The 17,401-nt window shown below is 50.4% G+C and overlaps 1 long non-coding RNA gene across 3 annotated transcripts; it reads left to right on the top strand.

The window, feature by feature from the left end:
* The first annotated feature begins 1,231 nt into the window (after positions 1–1,231).
* LOC121473697 lies at positions 1,232–11,288 on the top strand. 3 transcript variants are annotated; one of them, XR_005983203.1, is made up of 3 exons: positions 1,232–1,385; positions 2,623–3,910; positions 4,272–11,288. It is a non-coding gene; the product is annotated as an uncharacterized LOC121473697 (long non-coding RNA). The 3 variants fall into 3 exon arrangements; XR_005983204.1 differs by having other exon boundaries at positions 2,623–8,689; positions 8,848–11,288; XR_005983202.1 differs by having other exon boundaries at positions 2,623–11,288.
* The last annotated feature ends 6,113 nt before the right edge of the window (positions 11,289–17,401 follow it).

Raw genomic sequence — 17,401 nt, 5'->3', positions numbered from 1 at the left:
ACTTTCTGGCTGACCACTCCATTTCCAACCCAGCACCAAGGAGTTCTTCAGTGTTTTCTTTTCATATTCATGCCTCCCTTGTCAGCACGAAATCTGCCTCCTTTAATCCACATGGATGACGCAACTGCTCCATCCCCTGCATACATCTGTCCTCTGACCCTCTAGGTTAGGATCCTACCCAGCCTTAACTCTGGCCTCACAGGGGCCACCACATCTCTGCCCCCCCGCCCCCATCTGCCCTGAGACTTCCTGCTGGATGATCTGAGAAAGGAAGGCAGGCAGGGGGAAGAATGGCAAGAAGAGAGAGTGGTGGAAGGGGGAAAAAGGGAAAGAAAGAGAATAGGCCAATAGGCATGGGATGGATTTTATAGCTTCAGAAGATTTCTGGCATTTTCAAGAATGTTTCCATTGTCTCTACCTGACCTCCCTGATGTAGCCACTGGAGGGAAGTGGAATAAAGACAGCAGGGAGAGCAGGCTGCACCCCAGTTTGAGCTGCAGATCCCAGAGGTGGAGGAGTCTGAGGCTCCCGACCCTGGCTTCCCTTGGGCCTTCAAAGGCTTTGCCCATTCATCTCCTGCATATTATTAAAGACTTTACGCATTTAAATAATTTTTTTTTAAGTCGAGGTAAATATGGTTAGCTCCAAGAGTTGGTGATATGGCAAACTGATTCTCTGCTACACTGTCAGGATGAGGACTGGGAGGTGAAGAGGGTCCCTATGCACAGACTCTCAGGTCCCCTCCTTCTCCACCCAGAGTACTTCTACTCATCTGTGTTTGAACTACTGGGCCTTACCAGGTTCTTCTTAGGTTTACAAAGAAAACTGAGCCTGGATGCAAGTCTCACTGGGCCTCCAGCTTGCTGTGTGACCCTGGGCAGGCCCCTTGCCTTCCCTGGGCCTCAGCTGCCCCTTGGGGAAAGGAGAGGTTGGCTTCTGAGTTCTGTGCATCTCTGCCTTAGGAGGTGGCACACACAGCTGGGGACTGGTGGAGTCCTCTTTGGCCACCAGTTCCCAAGGCAAGGGAGAGAGGAGTCAAGCTTCCTTTCTTCTGCCAGAGGAATAGGTCCTCGGGCTGGGTCTGGGCCTGCAGCCAAGGGGAAACACAGACAATACACTGGAGTCACCCTGACCACTTGGGACACATTGTGCAACTTCCGCCCCGGGCCTGCAAATAAGACTTTGGCCCTTGGACTTTGAGCTCTGAGCAGCCCTCTCCCCTTCCCAGGACTGAGGCCCTCCAGTCTAGGAGACAAACCTGGGGAGTGAACAGGGTGCTTTCTTAGTCCCAAAGGTGGCCAGGTGGCTCTGAGTTCTCATCAAGGAGGCTTTTACCAAAAGGGGTCAGAACACATGCTGCGGGAGCAAATGAAGGAGGCCAGCAGGTGGGGAAACTCTGTGTGAAAGTGTGTTTGCCTGTGTCTGTGTGTGAGCAACAGCACATGTGAGCTAGGTGGGAGGATTTGCCTGTGGCACGGTCATCCCCATGGTCCACGGTCATCAGGGGAGTGATACTTGAAGGTTGTCTGGATGCCGCCTTAAGCCCATGTAGACGCATAGGAATAAATGCACCAATCTGCCCAGGAAGTGAGTCCAAGTGTTTGGGGGCACCTTGGTGAGCTGATGTATGTGTGTGTTAGCTGTTCCCATGCATGCATATTTTGGGACATGTTGCAGATTGCATGCATGTGAGATGATGCACGTGGGTGTGATTCCCTGGGACCACGTGTGGGTTGTGTGGCTAGGAGTGTGTACTGATGGATGTGCATGTGGGTGTGAATCATGTATATGTGTATATTGGTGGGTGGTCGTGTCTGCCCACTGTGAGTACAAATGTGTGTGTGTGCTCACACAGGTGTGAGCCCCCAACTGCTGAGCCTGTGGTCTCTGTGGGGGTATGATGGTTTGTAGACATGTACAGCCTCTGGTCCATGTGAGTGCATGTGAAGTATGGATGTTCATGCAAGTGCTGGTGTAGGACACGTGTCCCTGGGGATTCAGCCCAGCTTATCACGTGCTTCACCTTATCGCTCCCCACAAACCTGCCAAGGACCCCGCATGCTTCCAGTAAGTCTGCATTCTGAGCCCAATTTCTCCACCTGTGCCATGGAGGGTGGGGCTGGTCTGGAGGAGTTATCAGGCTCCTCCTCCCTTTGTGGGAGCCTGTGTGAGCACCCACAAGGAACATGGATAATATGGGGAAATTGAGAGCTCAGAAATCCTAAGATTTGCCTTGGCCCCTGGGTGAGGGGCAAGAGGCTGGGATGGGATACACCCAGAAAGGGCCTGAGGGATCTGCTGGAGCCTTCCACCTGATCAGGCCCTGCTGCGGCCCAGAGGCAGGGGGCTGCCCTGAGTGACTACCCAGGGCTCTGGAAAGGGAAAAAGGAGTATAGGGGGATGGGAATGGCCTCCGTGAGCAGCTCCCAAAAGGAGTCTCAGGGGCTTTGGGTGGGAGGCAGGACTACACCTCCCTACTCACTCAAGGAGTCTGTCCTACCTTCCTTACTCCTTAACTGGTGGGGCCCTGAGTGACTCCTATCATGGAGGCACCTTCATTCCCCTCAGGAATGTTTTTTTCTTGTTTCTGTTTTTTTTGTTTTGTTTTGTTTTGTTTTTTAGGGCTGGTTTTAAAATTCAAGGCTTTGGCCTGAGTGTCAGAGATGATCCTGAAGCTGGTGGAAAAGCTTGCTTAATGCCTGCTCTGCTCTGTCCAGGCCCTCTGCAGGGCTGGCGGGATGGGGTGCTTTTTGCTGCCTTCACTACCTTATCTACCCCCACTCCTCGCAGTCCCTCCCAGCCGTGATGCAGACAAGCCCTGTGTGCAGCATAGTAAAGGGACAGCATCGAAGCATCACGGTACATTCCACCTTTGCTGCAAAGGGCAGTGTCAGCACAAAAAGGTTCTGTTTGCAGAGAAGAGGTTCACTGCAAGGAGCTCAAAGAAGCTATAGCCCCATCCAGCCCCACTGTGATGTGCCCACAGGACTCAGGTTCTGAGCCTAACCACCCAGGCCAAGGACTCTGGGCTTGGAGAAGAGGGAAGCGATTCCACAGGAAAGGAAGTCCTCGATGTCGCCTACAAAAGTCAGGGCCAGTGAGAAGAACAGAGGGCACCCCAGATATTTCAGACAGAGGAAGTTTAATATGGGCAATTGGTTACCCAGGAGAGGAAAGAGCTGAAAAGCCAAACAGCAAATGGTAAGACAGTGTAGTTTGGGCATGAGCTACTACCAGGTCAGGGTGGGGCAACACACGGAGGAGGTGACAATTCTGCTTGGGGGTGGTGGAATCATGGCAGGAGCCACTGCATGGCTGAACCACAGAGGATTGGGTAGTTTTGTAGGAGCTGAAGATGAGAAGACAGTACTGGAACAATGACACCCTCCCCCCACGAAGCAGAGGGAGAGGGGGAGAAACATTCTGGTGTCTCCCACCTCCCCAGACCTCTCCCAGTACTTCCCAGTGGCCCAGCCTAGCATGAAGCCAGTTGGCAAAGGAGCCTGGGAAAAGCAGTTTGCAGGAGATGGGCTGTCACATATGAAAGCAAATGGGCAATGCCCAGCACTTCCCCCTGTCACACTCTGCATGGGGTGAGAACTCAGGAAAAGCAAAGAAATATTTGGCACTGTCCCCAGGGACTATGGATATGACTAAGTTTTGATAAGAGTTTAATGGACCGCGCACATACACACCTTTCCCGGTGCCACCGGCTTCCTAAGTGTGGCTTCAAGCAGTCCCCACCCCAGCCCAGTGAACTCAGGACAAGACCCTTGTGCTGGAGTCAAGGAAACTGAGGCTTTCAGAAGGGAAGTAGCTTCTCTCAGGCCTCACAGCTGGAAGATGGCAGAGCCTGGGCTCATATTCACATTGGTGTGACTCCAGGGCCCGTGGGCCTGAGAGAGAAATGGTAAGTCTGGTGTCAGGTCCTATTGCTGGGAGCAGATGCTGATTACCAATCTGGGTTGGAGGCACTGAGTAAAATTCTCTGAAGGAGAGAGGATAGGGTGAGGCCAGCTGGGGAGAGAGACGCTGATGGCAGATTGGGAAACAGAGTGTAGTGGGAAAGAGCAGGACGTGGGGTCCCAACAGGCTGGGTCAAATCTGCTCTGCCGCATACCAGTGTGTGACCGGATCTCTGAGCCTCAGCTTCTCATCTGTAGAATGGGCATAATAGTAGGAGTAGTCCCTGCCTCACAGGGCTGTGTGAGAACTGTGAGTTGGATAAGTGTTTGCTACTATTCAGTGCTATTCTCATTTCTGTTTTGTAGGTTAGGAATTGAAGAGGTAAAGCAGATGAATGAAGATGGTACCACTAAGAAGTAGGATATGACTGAGTCTGGGCTGCCTCTGTGGCACTCCCTCCGACCCTCTCCTTTGTGGTCTGGCCCCCCAGACTCCTTCTTTATCTCTGTGGCCCACACCACCCATCCCCGCTGTGATGTGGAGTTGCCTTCTCCTTGTGTCTCCCCTCTGATAAGTCACCTCCTCCTGGCAGCCTCCAAACTTGGAGATGCCACCAGCTTCCTGCTATTGCTGGCCTCTGGGCTGCAGTACCATATCCCACTGGGTTTCTCAGCTCTTCTATCCTTCTAGCCAGCCCCCTATATCACTTCTCTCCGTTAGAAACCTAGTGTTTTGGTTTTCCTGCTGATACCTCGCCTGGTACAATTGTCACCAGTTATTGTGGGATTCCTTGGACGAGGAACGCTTCCACGTGCCTCTCATGTGTTAAAGCACAAGGTAGGAACCCTCGCCCCACTTGACAGAAGCAGAAGTAGAAGTAGGGCATCTGGAGAGGAGAAGCCACTGGCCTGCAGTCACACAGCTAATGAGAGACAGGGCTGGGGCTCCCAGTCAGGGGGTAGAAATCCAGAGCCCACGCCCTGCCTACCGCCTGGCCTGCCATTGGCCATCCTGACTGCCAGATGACTGCCTAGGTGCCAGAACCCTGCCCTGATGGCAGCCTCTGTGACATCTCCATCTGGCTGCTCTGCCCTACAACAGCCCTCAGTGACATGACTGTGGATGGCATCTCTGCACCTGCTCTCCAGCTGAAGACCCCAGTGTCTGCCGAGGGGCCAGTAGGGGATTTCGGACCCTTCACGCTCCGTGGCCTCCTTGCTCTTCTTCCTCACTCCAGCGTCTCTTCCTGCCAGCCTCTTCCGCCCCTGCCACTCCTGGCATGCCACTCCATGCCAGAACCCTCGATGACTCATCCACATAGAGCTTTCACTTCCTCCTTCTTGTTAGAGGCTCTTGACCTGCTGCAGCTGCAGAAAGGAGGTGCCTCCTTGGGGGCTCAAAGGCCCGGAGGAGCAGCCATGGGCCCTGCTGAGGGCTCAGGGGCCAGACCCAAGGAACTAGGGTGCTGTCCCTGTGGAGCATAAGGTGGCAAGAGGGCTTCTCAGGCTCCCTGCCAGACACTAGCCTGGGCCAAACTCTCTCCAAATGGCCAGTCACCTACACAGGCTGGCATACCGGGAGACCGACCTAGAATTTTTAAGCTGGAATTGTGGCTCTCCTACTTATGAGACATCAGAGGGACCCGTCTTCATTCATTTGTTCGTTTGTGCATGGATGCTTCATGACTTTCTCCCTCTGTTCCCTCATTTAACAAATCTGTCCTGGTCTCCTAGGTACCAAGCAGTCCCTAGTGGACCAAGAAGCCAAAGTTCATTCTCTGCCCATGAGGATCTCCCAGGTGAGAGGGTGGGAAGTGAGGTTGAGGGACAGATCTGTAAACAGAGAACCTGAGTAGGGTTAAAGAAAACCCAAAACAGGGACACCTGGGTGGCTCAGCTGTTGAGCATCTGTCTTTGGCTCAGGGCGTGATCCCAGGGTTCCGGGATCGAGTCCCACATCAGGCTCCTTGCATGATGCTTCTCCCTCTGCCTCTGTCTCTCTCTGGCTCTGTCTTTCATGAATAAGTAAAATTAAAAAGAAAAAAAGAAAACCCAAAATGGTAGGGAAGCCTTGGGGGTACTTCTGAGATCTCTTCATACAGTTTACCAGACATGTGTACACAGAAATGCTTCCTTATTACAAGCTGGCTTCCTCTCCCTTTAGAGCATTCTATAGCTCCCAGCTGCTCCAAGGGCAAGGCTAAAAATTAAACTTCACTGAGCCTCCTCGGTGCAGGTGTGTTGTGCAACTTCGAGGGGTTGGGGAGGGCCCATTCATATCCTAGTCTAAGGGGATGGCATCTGGTTGAATGACCCTGCTGTGGAGTCAGACCTGGGTTACACTTAGGGTCATTTTCTTACCATGTGGCTTTAAGGAAGTTGGTCATCTCTGAGCCTTGGTTTACTCATCTGTAAAATGAAGCTATTGATAATGTCAGTGTTGTGTTTTTGCAAGAATTCAACGAGATCATCCATGCAGAGCACCTGGTACCATGTAAACAGTGAAGCACTTGGTAAATGCCAGCTGTCATAACAAATACTACTGTTTACAATGAGGTTCTATGGGTGCCTGAATCCCCCCCTACCCCCATGTATGTGTCTGTCTGGCTGTCTCAAGGGTGGTCAGGGAAGGCTTCCCAAAAGAGGTGACATTGACCTTGTGTCTTGAAGGAGAAAGTGGGGGAAAAGCATTCCAGGTAAGGGGAAAGGCCAGATGAAGTCAGGGTGTGGGGAGCACTTTGGGGCAGGCAAAAGGACCAGGCCAAGAGTGGCCTGGAGGGGTGGGCCTGGGCTCCTCAGGCCTCGACGCTGTAGCCTGGCTGGGAGCAACTGTTGGATCTGAGTGGGTGGGGGCTGCCCCAGCTTGGTATCTGAGATACTGGCAGCTCTCACCCTTTTGTCCCCTCCCATTTCTGGGCCTCCACTTCCTTCCCCTGCACAGACCACAGAGGCATTTCAAAGGAAGCTGCTACTTATTTTAGCAGTGATCCCTGGACACCCCCACCCACAGCTACCCCTGCCCCTCTAGGCCCCTGTGAAGGGCATCAGGCCATTCTTCTGAGTCATAGCCTGAGTGAGGGCCTGGTCCTACCCCCTTTCCTGCAGCAAGCCAAGCCCAGTCTCAATGGTTGAAGACATGGGTTCAAGCCCAGCTCTGGCATTAACTTACTGGACAACATCCTAGTCCCTTCATCTTCCAAGTCTTGGGTCCCCACTGGGCAGGCACTGACCTCTGGGCAGAAAGTGGGGTGGGGATGGATGTGCTGCCACACTCCTCTGTTGTCAGACTGGAAGAACTAGAGACAGGGTTGCAGGCAAGATCAAGTTTGGGGGCCCAAAAGCTTATACTTTGGAGGTCTGGCCTTAGGAAAAACAGAATCACAAATACAGATACTTTTGAAAGTAAAATTCTATTTAGAAAGGATCTGTGCATGTGAAGCTTTTTTTTTCAGCGTCCTGAAAATCTGGTTTTTGGAGAGGGTCCCCCAAATCCTCAGGAGACAGTGAGGAAACTGAAGCAAAGAGCGAGGATGTCACTGGCTCTACACGATCACACAGTTGGGGACTGGAAGGCTAGGATTTGAACTCAGATTTGTCAAAACCTGATGCCCACATTTTGCTCCCTATCCTCGATAGCCCCTCAAAGTCCCACTGGTGTGAGGGAGGAAGGAAGAGAGACTGCTGGCGAGAACACAGGGCTATGGCCAAACAGACTCACCAAAGTCCCAGCTCTGCCCCTTTCCAGCTGTGTGACACCTCTGGAGCCTCAGTGTCCTCATCTGTAAAATGGCGTGATGGGGAGTAGTCGTGTGCTCTCTGCAGCAGCTGGCACACAGCAGTTCTATTTCTGCCTTCATTTGGATCTTATAAGTCACCCTGAACCACATTGATGATGCTAATGGCTAACCCTTGTCTAGAGCTTACCTTGCGTCACGCATGGCTCTAAGTACAGCTACTGAAACATTAAACATTAATGTTTAATTACGAATTACTAAAGGAAGTTCCCAAGTTGCTCAGAGTGGAGGGTCATCTCATCCCAGGCAGAGGGAGCAGCATGTGCAAAGTCAAAAGGCAGAAGGATACCTGTGAGGAAGGGAGAGGAACCAGGAGATGGTGAGGGACTGGAAGACTGTGTGGGCCAGGAGTAGTACAGAGGAGGCTGAAGAATTAGCTCCCTGGTTTCTTCTTGGGTTCCAATCCCCTGAGCAGCAGCTTCAGCCTTGCGTGAAAAGTGTCTGTGAGGGGAAGAACTGCTTGTGTGCAGGGTGAGTGTAGGACGCAGAACCTCAGTCAGAGGCGGTCCCCGACATTGGCCTTTGGATTGGGAGGCCATGGCAAGGCCCTGGCATGATCCTTTGCTGCCTTCCCTCCTGCTTTTCTAGTTTTGACAATTCAGAAGGCTTCACCAGTGAAGTGAAACAGGGGAAGATGTGAGCCTTACTTAGTGTCACCCCACCGACCAGCTTCTCAACCACCCCAGCTGACCAACTCCCTGTCCACCTTTTTGTCCATCCATGAGTCTGAACACTCAATGCTGACCTGGAACAGTACTCTTCATGCATTGCCTATACCCCCTCAGTCTACCTCTGAATTCCCAGTGACTGTCCCGGCTGTAGGGGGGACATCCTCTATCCCATCCCCAGCCCCCACATCTCCACTTCCTTGCCTAGAACTTTCTCGGGTAACACAGAAGCCCACTTTCCACAGTGCACCCAGAAATGCCACGGCTGGAATGTCCACAGATCAGCCCTCACCCAATGATGGATTGTGGACAGTGACCAAAGGTAGGACCATTCTGGGCACATTGCACACTGCTGCTTGGTGGGTCCCCAGGGGGGCTAAGTCCCAGGTGCCCAGCAAGGAACCTGCTCATGTGTACCCCTTATTGGATTTTCTCCTTTCCCTGGCAGACTTTCCCACTCCTTCATCCCTATCTCCCTAGATTATCGCCTCCAGAGAAGCCACCTGCTCCCATTGCCCTCCCCATGTCTCCTCCCATCAGCTGCTTATGATTTGTCCAGATGGTGAATATTCATGGTACCTACTCTGGTGGCCCCTTACAAGATGAGGAGGGCACAGCCTTGCCCTCAAGAGCCCATTGACTTGTGTAGAAGGACGCAGGCTCCACAGGGTGGGCTGGGGCAAGAGGAGGTAAGTGCTGGTTTTAGCCGCTTTTTCACCCCATTATGGTTCCCCACTATGGGCCCTCTCTTGCGTGTAACTTTCCAAGGAAGCTTCTAGCAGCCTGTGTTGTGTCTGGCAGGAAGGAAGGAAGAACAATACTTAACACTTGTGCTCACTTCACTTGAGCCTCTCTACATGTATTAAGCCCACTCATTTTCCCAGCAGCCCTAGAAAGGATACTCTTAACTTGAACTCCATCTTACAGATGGGGAAAGTGAGGTATGACGAGTCTCACCTGAAGTGGTATAGGTAATAGCAAGCAGAGCTGAGATTTCAGCCCAGGCAATCTGACCTTTAGTTTAGCTTCTGTGCTTTGCTGTTTGCAGGAGGGAAGGTGGGAGGGGATTTGGTTTGATGCAGAAGAAAGGATTCAAATGTACATGAGGGCAGAGAAGGCAGACCAGCACCAAGAAAAAAAATGCTTGGAAACATACTTCCATACTTGTGTGCTCTAGCACACACAAATCCACGAGTGCCATGTACACACAAAGACAAGTCTACACAAAAATGCATGCTTTTTTTTTTTAATGAGGCCAAAGATGATGGCCAGTTTTTTTTTTAAGATTTTTAAATTTATTTATTCATAGAGATGCAGAGAGCAAGAGAGAGGCAGAGACACAGGCTCCAGGCAGAGAGCCTGACGTGGGACTCGATCCAGGGTTCCCAGGATCATGCCCTGGGCTGCAGGCGGCGCTAAACTGCTGCGCCACCAGGGCTACCCAAAAATGCATGTTTAACTAAATGCATATGTATCCCTGTAAGTGTGCAAATACATGCATACTCTACACACTCGGAGATTTGCATGCATCAGGACATCCAAAGGCCATTACATATACACACGTTTGCACATGTGAACAAGCATGCATGTGTATTCACAGACATGCACACACATGCACACTACATGTTTATTTGCATCCATGCATATGCCCTTGCACACATGGGCACACACAAATGCAAATCCGTGGTCAGGTCGAATTCTTTGCTTAAAGAAAACTTGTGACTGTATTAAAAATGTAGGACACATTGGCCAAATAATTAAAGTGAGGAGTGAGGCAGTGGGACTTCTCGCCGCTCTCTCGGGGCCGCCTGCGCTGGGCTGTGCTCAGCGTGGCTTCGTCCTATATATTTGAGGAAGAGGCACTTTATTACAGTAATTTATCACCTCCATAAATGTGGCTCCTCTGTAACGCGGAATAATTTGGGAAGAAATATGTTTTAAAAATTAAAAATGCAGTCGGCATGCGCCCCGGCAGGTCTGCAGGGAGACATCGCCGCACCTCCAGTAACTGCCCATGTAGCTCTAATACCTACAACTTCCATTATTTAAAGTGTGATTATATTTTTCCTGCTTGGAGCTTTGTCAGCTATAAATAAAAGATAAGGGTGAATAGTTGCGGGGCCTAGTAAGCACTTCCATTATTGGTACTTAAGGGGGCTTGGGGATGGAGGCAATGGGCCGGGGGTGGGGAAGGGAGACCATCTGGGGGGTACTGACTGGGTCTGGAAGCCAAGCCGTGGGCATGGGTGGGCCCAGTCTGTTCCCTGGTCGAGTTTTCCATTGGATCCTGCATGACACGACCCCATGAACCTGGATTCTATTGTCCACCACGGACCACAGGAAAACCACCCACAGAGGTTGCTGTCTGCTGTGGCTCCCGACTGCCAAACCCCTCCGATCTTCCCCAGGGACTCCACAATCATGGGATGCCCAGGGGAGTAGAGTCCTCTAAAAGAAAGAGATTCATCCATTTGAAGATGTTTGCCTTTTCACAACCGAGAGCTGTTGCTTTGAAGCAAGTCCAGACTGTGGCTACATGAGAAAGGATTCACAAGGGAATGTGTGTGTGTGTGTTGCGGGAGGGAGGGTGCCCTTATTAGCCAAAGCAGGTCTTTGGCTTCTGAGCCAGAGAGCTATTATAATTAAATAAAAAGTAACTGGGAAGGAAAGGATATTGGTCTAACGACAATCAGATCAGAAAACAAATGCGTTTGCTTCATCACAAAGAGAAAAGGAGCAAAGCAAAGCTGAATTAGAAAGAAAATTAGAAATCATCTCTTTGCCCCATCACCCCTAGTCTTGCGTGTTTCTCTAAAGTTTTTTTCACTTCCTTGGGCCTCAGTTTGTTCATCTGTAAATCAGGGATGACAGCACCCATTTCCGGGGTTTTCATGGCAATTAAATAAAACATCTGTACAGTATTGGGACTGGCTGTTGTCCACCCCAGGAACTTGATAACATTGATGAAATCAGATCAGACAGGCATCCAGTAATCACACTACTTGGTATTTACCCTAATTGAAAACTTAGGTCCACACAAAAATTTAAAGCAGCTTTATTTATAATTGCCCAAACTTGGAAGCAACCAAGATGTCCTTTGGTGGGAGAATGGGTGCATAAACTGTGGTATAACCAGACAGTGGAGTATGATTCAGTGATAAAAAGAAATGAGCTACAGGGATGGAAAGTTATTGTTTATGGAGTTTCAGCTCGGAAAGTCAAACAGTTCTGGAGATGGGTGGTAGTGATGGTTGCCCACCAATGTAAATGTACTTATGACCACTGAACTGTACACTTAACCATGCTTAAAATGGAAACTCTTTATGTTATTTATATTTTACCACAAAAAAAAAGGAAAAAAAGAAATGAGCTATCAGGCTATGAAAAAACATGGGAGGAATCTTAAATGCATATTGCTACATGAAAGAAGCCAGGCTAAAAAGGCTACAAACTGTATGATTCCAGCTGTATGACGTTCTGGAAAAGGCAAAACGGCAGAGACAGTAAAAAGATCAGTGGTCGCCTAGGGTTTGGGGTGGAGAAGAGAGGGAGAGATGAACAGACTCAGCCCGAAGATTTTAGGGCAGTGAAGCCATACTGCCTGGTTCTGCAACGGTGGCTGCATGTCATCACACATTTGCCCAAACCCATAGAACGCAAATCACAAAGAATGAGTCCTAATAGGAACTAGTTAGTTTAGTTGATAATAATATTGCATCAATACTGCCTCATCAAGTGTAACAAATGTACCACAGTGACAAGATGTTAATAATAAGGAAATGAATGGGAATTATATGAGAACTCTGTACTTTCTGCTCCTTTTTAAACCCGCAAGTGCTCTGAAAATCAAAGTCTAAAAATTTCAGTTTCAAATAAAAACTTATGATTAAAATTAAGGCTCTAAAAATTGATTTAAAAAATTAAAAAAAAAAAAATTGGACAGAAGTCAGCACTGGCCTTTCCTCAGCACTTGACACCACAGAGAGCAGGCTGGAAGCCATCTTAGCAATCAATCTGCCCAGTGATTTCCAAACCCTTTGCTTCTTTTTCCAAGCAAAAATTTATGGGGCCTCCCAATACACTTCAAAAGCTCACACTATGACCAGAACAAACCAGATGGGACCAGCGAACCGGTTTGGATGGACTCAGCCTACATCCTGCTCCCTGGCAGTTCCTGTCCACAACTCCCCAGGTTGGTCTGCGTTAGCCAGGCTGGATCAGCAGAATTTGTCTGAGCTACATAAACTGAAGCAGCCGATATAGACCTTTTGAAGCTGGTCCTGGCTGGTTGCATTTGTCCCAAACCAGCTCAGACCACTTGCAATTGGCTGAAATTAGCCCCAAGCCTAGAGTCAAGGGGTATGCCCCCAAATGATGCTCTAAAAGGAAGAGAAGCTGAGATTCCACTTGAGGGTGATCAAACAGGGAGTCTGGGCACAGCTCAAGTTGGATCAGACCAGTTGGGAGTTATGAGCACTCTGGAGCCCCTCCCTGGGTGATTGGCTCTGGGGAACAGAGGCCATTCGGGTTGGGCTGGGGAAAGGGTCAGGCAGGAGAGGAAGAGGAGACTCTTCTGAGAAGTTGGGGGTAGAGGGAGTGTGGTGGGGCCCAAAGGAGCACTTTTGTAAAGAAAGGAGACCCTGGAGCCGGTCTGCGAGCTGTTGGGCACGGATCTGCAGGGAGGGAGGAGAAAGGGACATAATGAAGGGTTCCAGCCTCTGAGAGGAGAAGGGTCTCGGCCTATGGGTGTCAGGAGGGAGTCATGGAAGACCAAGGCAGATACCATAGGTCCACAGGGCTGGGGAGACTAGGTAGGCAGTTATGTCTCTCAACACCTGTTCTTCCAATGACATTTAGGGCAAGGTCACCTACTGAAGAGTGAGGCGGATGGCAAGGGGGTGGCAAGCTTGAAAAGAGAGAAGATAGGGCATGGGCACCCCAGAGAAGCGAAACACAGGGGGCTCTGTGGGGCACCTTAAAGGGCCCATCAGAGGTCCATGGTCACAGATTTAGAGTGCAAACTGGCAGCTCAGTTGTGTGATTTTTGTCTTGCAATATTCACCAGTGTACAAGAGTGCAGAACTCCAGTCGCCCGTGGAATATGAAGGTGTGATGGTTGAGCTGAGTAAGACAAGGAGTGAAGCCAGGAGGGAACCCCAGGATGGAGCCATTTGATGGGAAGGGAACCCATCAAGTGAACGCCGGGCCCAACGAGAATCTGAGAATCATGATAGGGCAAGGAGGCAGGTGTCAGTGTGGGGTGTTTATAGACTGGGGCACTGAGGCCAAGCCAGAGAGGAGGAGGTGCAGGTGGAAGAAGATGCCCTGGTTTATCTAGTGGCTCTAGCACTTGAGAAATGTGCAGCAGGGGGCCAGTGGTAACTCAGAGGATTGCAGGGTTGTTCAGGTGAGTTCAACTGCCATGAAAGCCCTGAAGGAAGAAAATGAGAGGCAGAGGTCAGCCCACTATCAATTTAGGGCCCCAAGTGAATGCCGGAAGGCTGCTAGGCTGCTGCGCAGCACCTAACTAGCCCATTCATTCCCAAAGCTGGAGGGCAGACTCCCTAAAACCAAACCCAAGATCTGATTGAAAGAGTAGAGAAGGCAGACAGGAGGCTAAATTCCCAGCCCCAGCGAGCCTTCCATGTTGAAGTCAGAGAGCTGATAGAGAAAGGCCAGGGTCCTGGGACCTGGAATGGGAATATTTGCGTGGTATGCTTGATAAACCTGAGCCTCTGGACTGTTAGAAGCGGTGCCTCCTCCTTGCTAGAGTTTCCCCTGGGTGGGCAACCATGCAAAGGCCTCCTCTGAGCTGGATGCCTCTCAAGATGATGTGGACTTCTTCACCATGCTTCTCCTACTTGCCATCCAGTCCAATAGTTGAAATCAGGTCTCAACGTGGTCGGAGAGGGCTAGTATCATTTCTTCAGCAGGAGGAAATGGATTCTCTATCAAGAGATGTGCAGGGCCTGGCTGTGTACCAACAGGAACCAGGAGGACACCCCCCGGGAGTGGGTCTTGAAGGTCCTCTATCAGCCAGCGCAGGGAAGGTATAAAGCTGAATGGGGAAATTACTGATCTAGGGGCACTCCCCTATGACGCAGAGCATGAGCCCATCTCCTAGGGCTGTTGGAATGGCTTCTAAAGGCTTAGATATGAAGTCAGTCTATGGTAGATGTGGTGGAGTTGACAAAACTGCCCTGGAAGAACACTAAGGGAGGGACCAAAAGGCTCAGAGAGGTGGATTTGTTGGAATGGATTTATGATATAAGACTGGAGAACTCACCAACCTGCTATGCCTGGTGTACATAGGCAATAAATGGAGTGCTGGCCTAAGTACACCTCACGGTGGGCCTCCTGGACCCGCAGACCCCCCCTGGTCATTTCTCCAGTGGGTAATTGGGATGGATTAACTCCATAGCTGGCAGAACCCTCACTTTGGTTCCTCATCCTGTGGCGTAAAAGGCCTCCTCAGAGGGAAAGTAGAGTGGAGGCCCCTAAAATGGCCCGCCAGCCTAGCGCAGGTAGTAGATCAGAGCACAGCACACGGGAGACTAGCAGAGACCAGGGCCACTCTCAAAGACAACGAATGCAGGAACGCTGATGCCTATCAGATCCCCACATGGTTCAGCAGTGGAGCCGCCCCGTAAAACCTGACTGATCCCAGCAGAGGATGGTGCATTAGCACAATCCCAACCAAGTCTCACTGCTGTGCCTGATCACCATAGCCTCGGGTGCTTAGTATGCGCCTACTGATCTGCAGAATGTTCTCTTCCGTCCCCACCCCACACCAGGGGCAGAAGCACTTCACACTCACCTGGGGTGGAGGGCAGTGTGCATTCACTGTCTGGCCCCTGCGCTCCCTGTCACGGAGGTAATGTCAACTCTCCTGCTCTAGCACAATATAATCCGGAGGGATCTTGATCAGCTGAAGCATGCTGGCTTTGCACCTGCTAACCTAACTAAGCAGAAACTACGTTTCCCAGAATTCCTTTTCCTGCGCAGCGCTGGGGTAGTGTGGGTCACGAGCCAAGCCGCTTTGAGGGAGATTTAGTAAGATGGACTTGAAGCAGCAGATGTGTCTGGAAGGTGGGTGCGTGGCAAGAGGCGCTGTTGCAGCCTGTACCTATGGTAACCTGGTGCTGACTTACTTTGTCAGGGGACAATCATGACTCCAGCTTTTCCACCTCCTGCCACTATTTGTGCCAGGCACTGTTCCTGGTGCTGGGGATGTGACAGGACAGGACATGTTCCTGCTCTTACTGAGCTTATATTCTCTGGGAAGTCAGAGAATATACATTCTCCATAGCCAGCCTTGTGCTCTCAACCCTCCTGTCAGCACAGCATGATGCCACTGCTGAGCTGGAGATGACCAATGCCATCCTCGCCTTTCCATCTCTCTATTTCTATCTTTCTCTGTCTTCTGGGTTTACATCTTTGAAGAGAAGAGTTTGCAAAGACACACTCTGAACTATTGGCAGTGGTTAACTCTGACAAGTGAAATTGGGAAGGAGGGTTTTCCTGCTTCTTTTACACACACTGAGGCAAAGAGAAATTACATAATGTGCCCAAGATCACCCAGCTGGTAATTATGTAGCAGAGCTGAGGCCTTGTCCCCTTGCCTACTTCATACATCCCGTTTCCTCCCATGACGAGGACTGTCTTCTACCCCTCATCTTTCCAACACGACTTGGCCTCCAGACTTCCAACAGACTTTCCCCTGAAATCCCCTCGTGCCCTCACTGACTTCGCCACAGCTCTGTGGTAGAAGGACAGAATTAGAACTTGCCTTGTGGTGGGAGGTGATAGCAATGGCTGCAGAAGAGAAGTGACTTTCAACTTCTAGGAATTGACTTTGACAATCAGATCAGGCAAGGGTCTGAGTCACTGGCAGGCCCCTCCAGCTGGATTTTAATCAGGTCAGATGGTGTGGTGCATGGAGGCGGGTGGGGGTGCAGAGAGCTCGGTTCCACTTCCTCTCATGGAGGCCCAGCCCTTCAATGTGGTTTCTGTCTCATTGATGGGGAGGACTTGCCTAGCAGGTGTCAATCCAGGCCACCTGGGTGGTCTAAATTTAGGTCCTAGAATGTCAAAGCTGCAAGCACCCAATATCTTGTTTTACAGATGAACAAAGTGGGATGGAGAGCAGTCAAGAGACCTGGCCTGGGCCATAGAGCTGGGGTCACAGCTGGGACTCAAACCCAAGCCTCTCCAAAAGTCACTGCACTAATTCCAGAATGGTTGCTCTTTCCAAACACCCCCCCAAGCCAACCTGGACCACCGTCCTGAGGCTTGCCCTCCATCCCTGGGGTTGAGGGTAGGGAATGGGCACTGTTCCAAGACCAGACACTGGTTTTGGAGGCAGACATCTGGTTTCTAATTCTGGCCCCAGACTTACTGTATAACCTTAGGCAATGACTCCCTTTCTCTTTAAAGTAGGTGTAAAGGATGTTGTTGGATTCAAGACACAAATGTGACACAATTGCCTAAGACATAGAAGACATTCAATAAGTGTGAATTCTATTTTCTTTATATAATGATTTCCCACCTTACTTTGGTGGAATCTTGGGCTCTTTGACAATATCTCAGGGGTCCTGGGTGGGTGGGAGTAAAGAAGAAGGCCAAAAAAAAGGGCTTGGAGCTCCCTACCATCCTTCCCCACTCCCACCACATATGCGTATTCCCCATAAGCCAGAGGATTTCTCTCTTTACCTGTCTTATAGTTTGAGTTCTGCCCGATTTTTTAAAAAACTGGTCTGCTACTAAAATCTAGCTGTCAAAAAAAGAAAAAAATCTAGCTGTCCACCACCTGCTTTAAATTTGCAAACTCTGAGAGGACCTACTGGAATCACAGAGAAATAAGAATCAACAGTGCTATTTTAACATTTATGCACTTGAAACCTGCAGTAAGAAATATGACATTTGATTGTTAGTTTCCTGGAGCAGCAGGAGGCTGTGGCCACCTTGTGGGTTCCCACTCAAGTGCTATGGCCCACTTCCTTCCATGCTAATGGAACCCACATTTCAGCTGACC

This window comes from Vulpes lagopus, chromosome 12 (genome assembly GCF_018345385.1).
Source record: "Vulpes lagopus strain Blue_001 chromosome 12, ASM1834538v1, whole genome shotgun sequence".
Taxonomy (NCBI): Eukaryota; Metazoa; Chordata; class Mammalia; order Carnivora; family Canidae; genus Vulpes; species Vulpes lagopus.
Note: the sequence above shows the minus strand (reverse complement) of the source record. Positions and strands in the feature narration are given on the sequence as shown.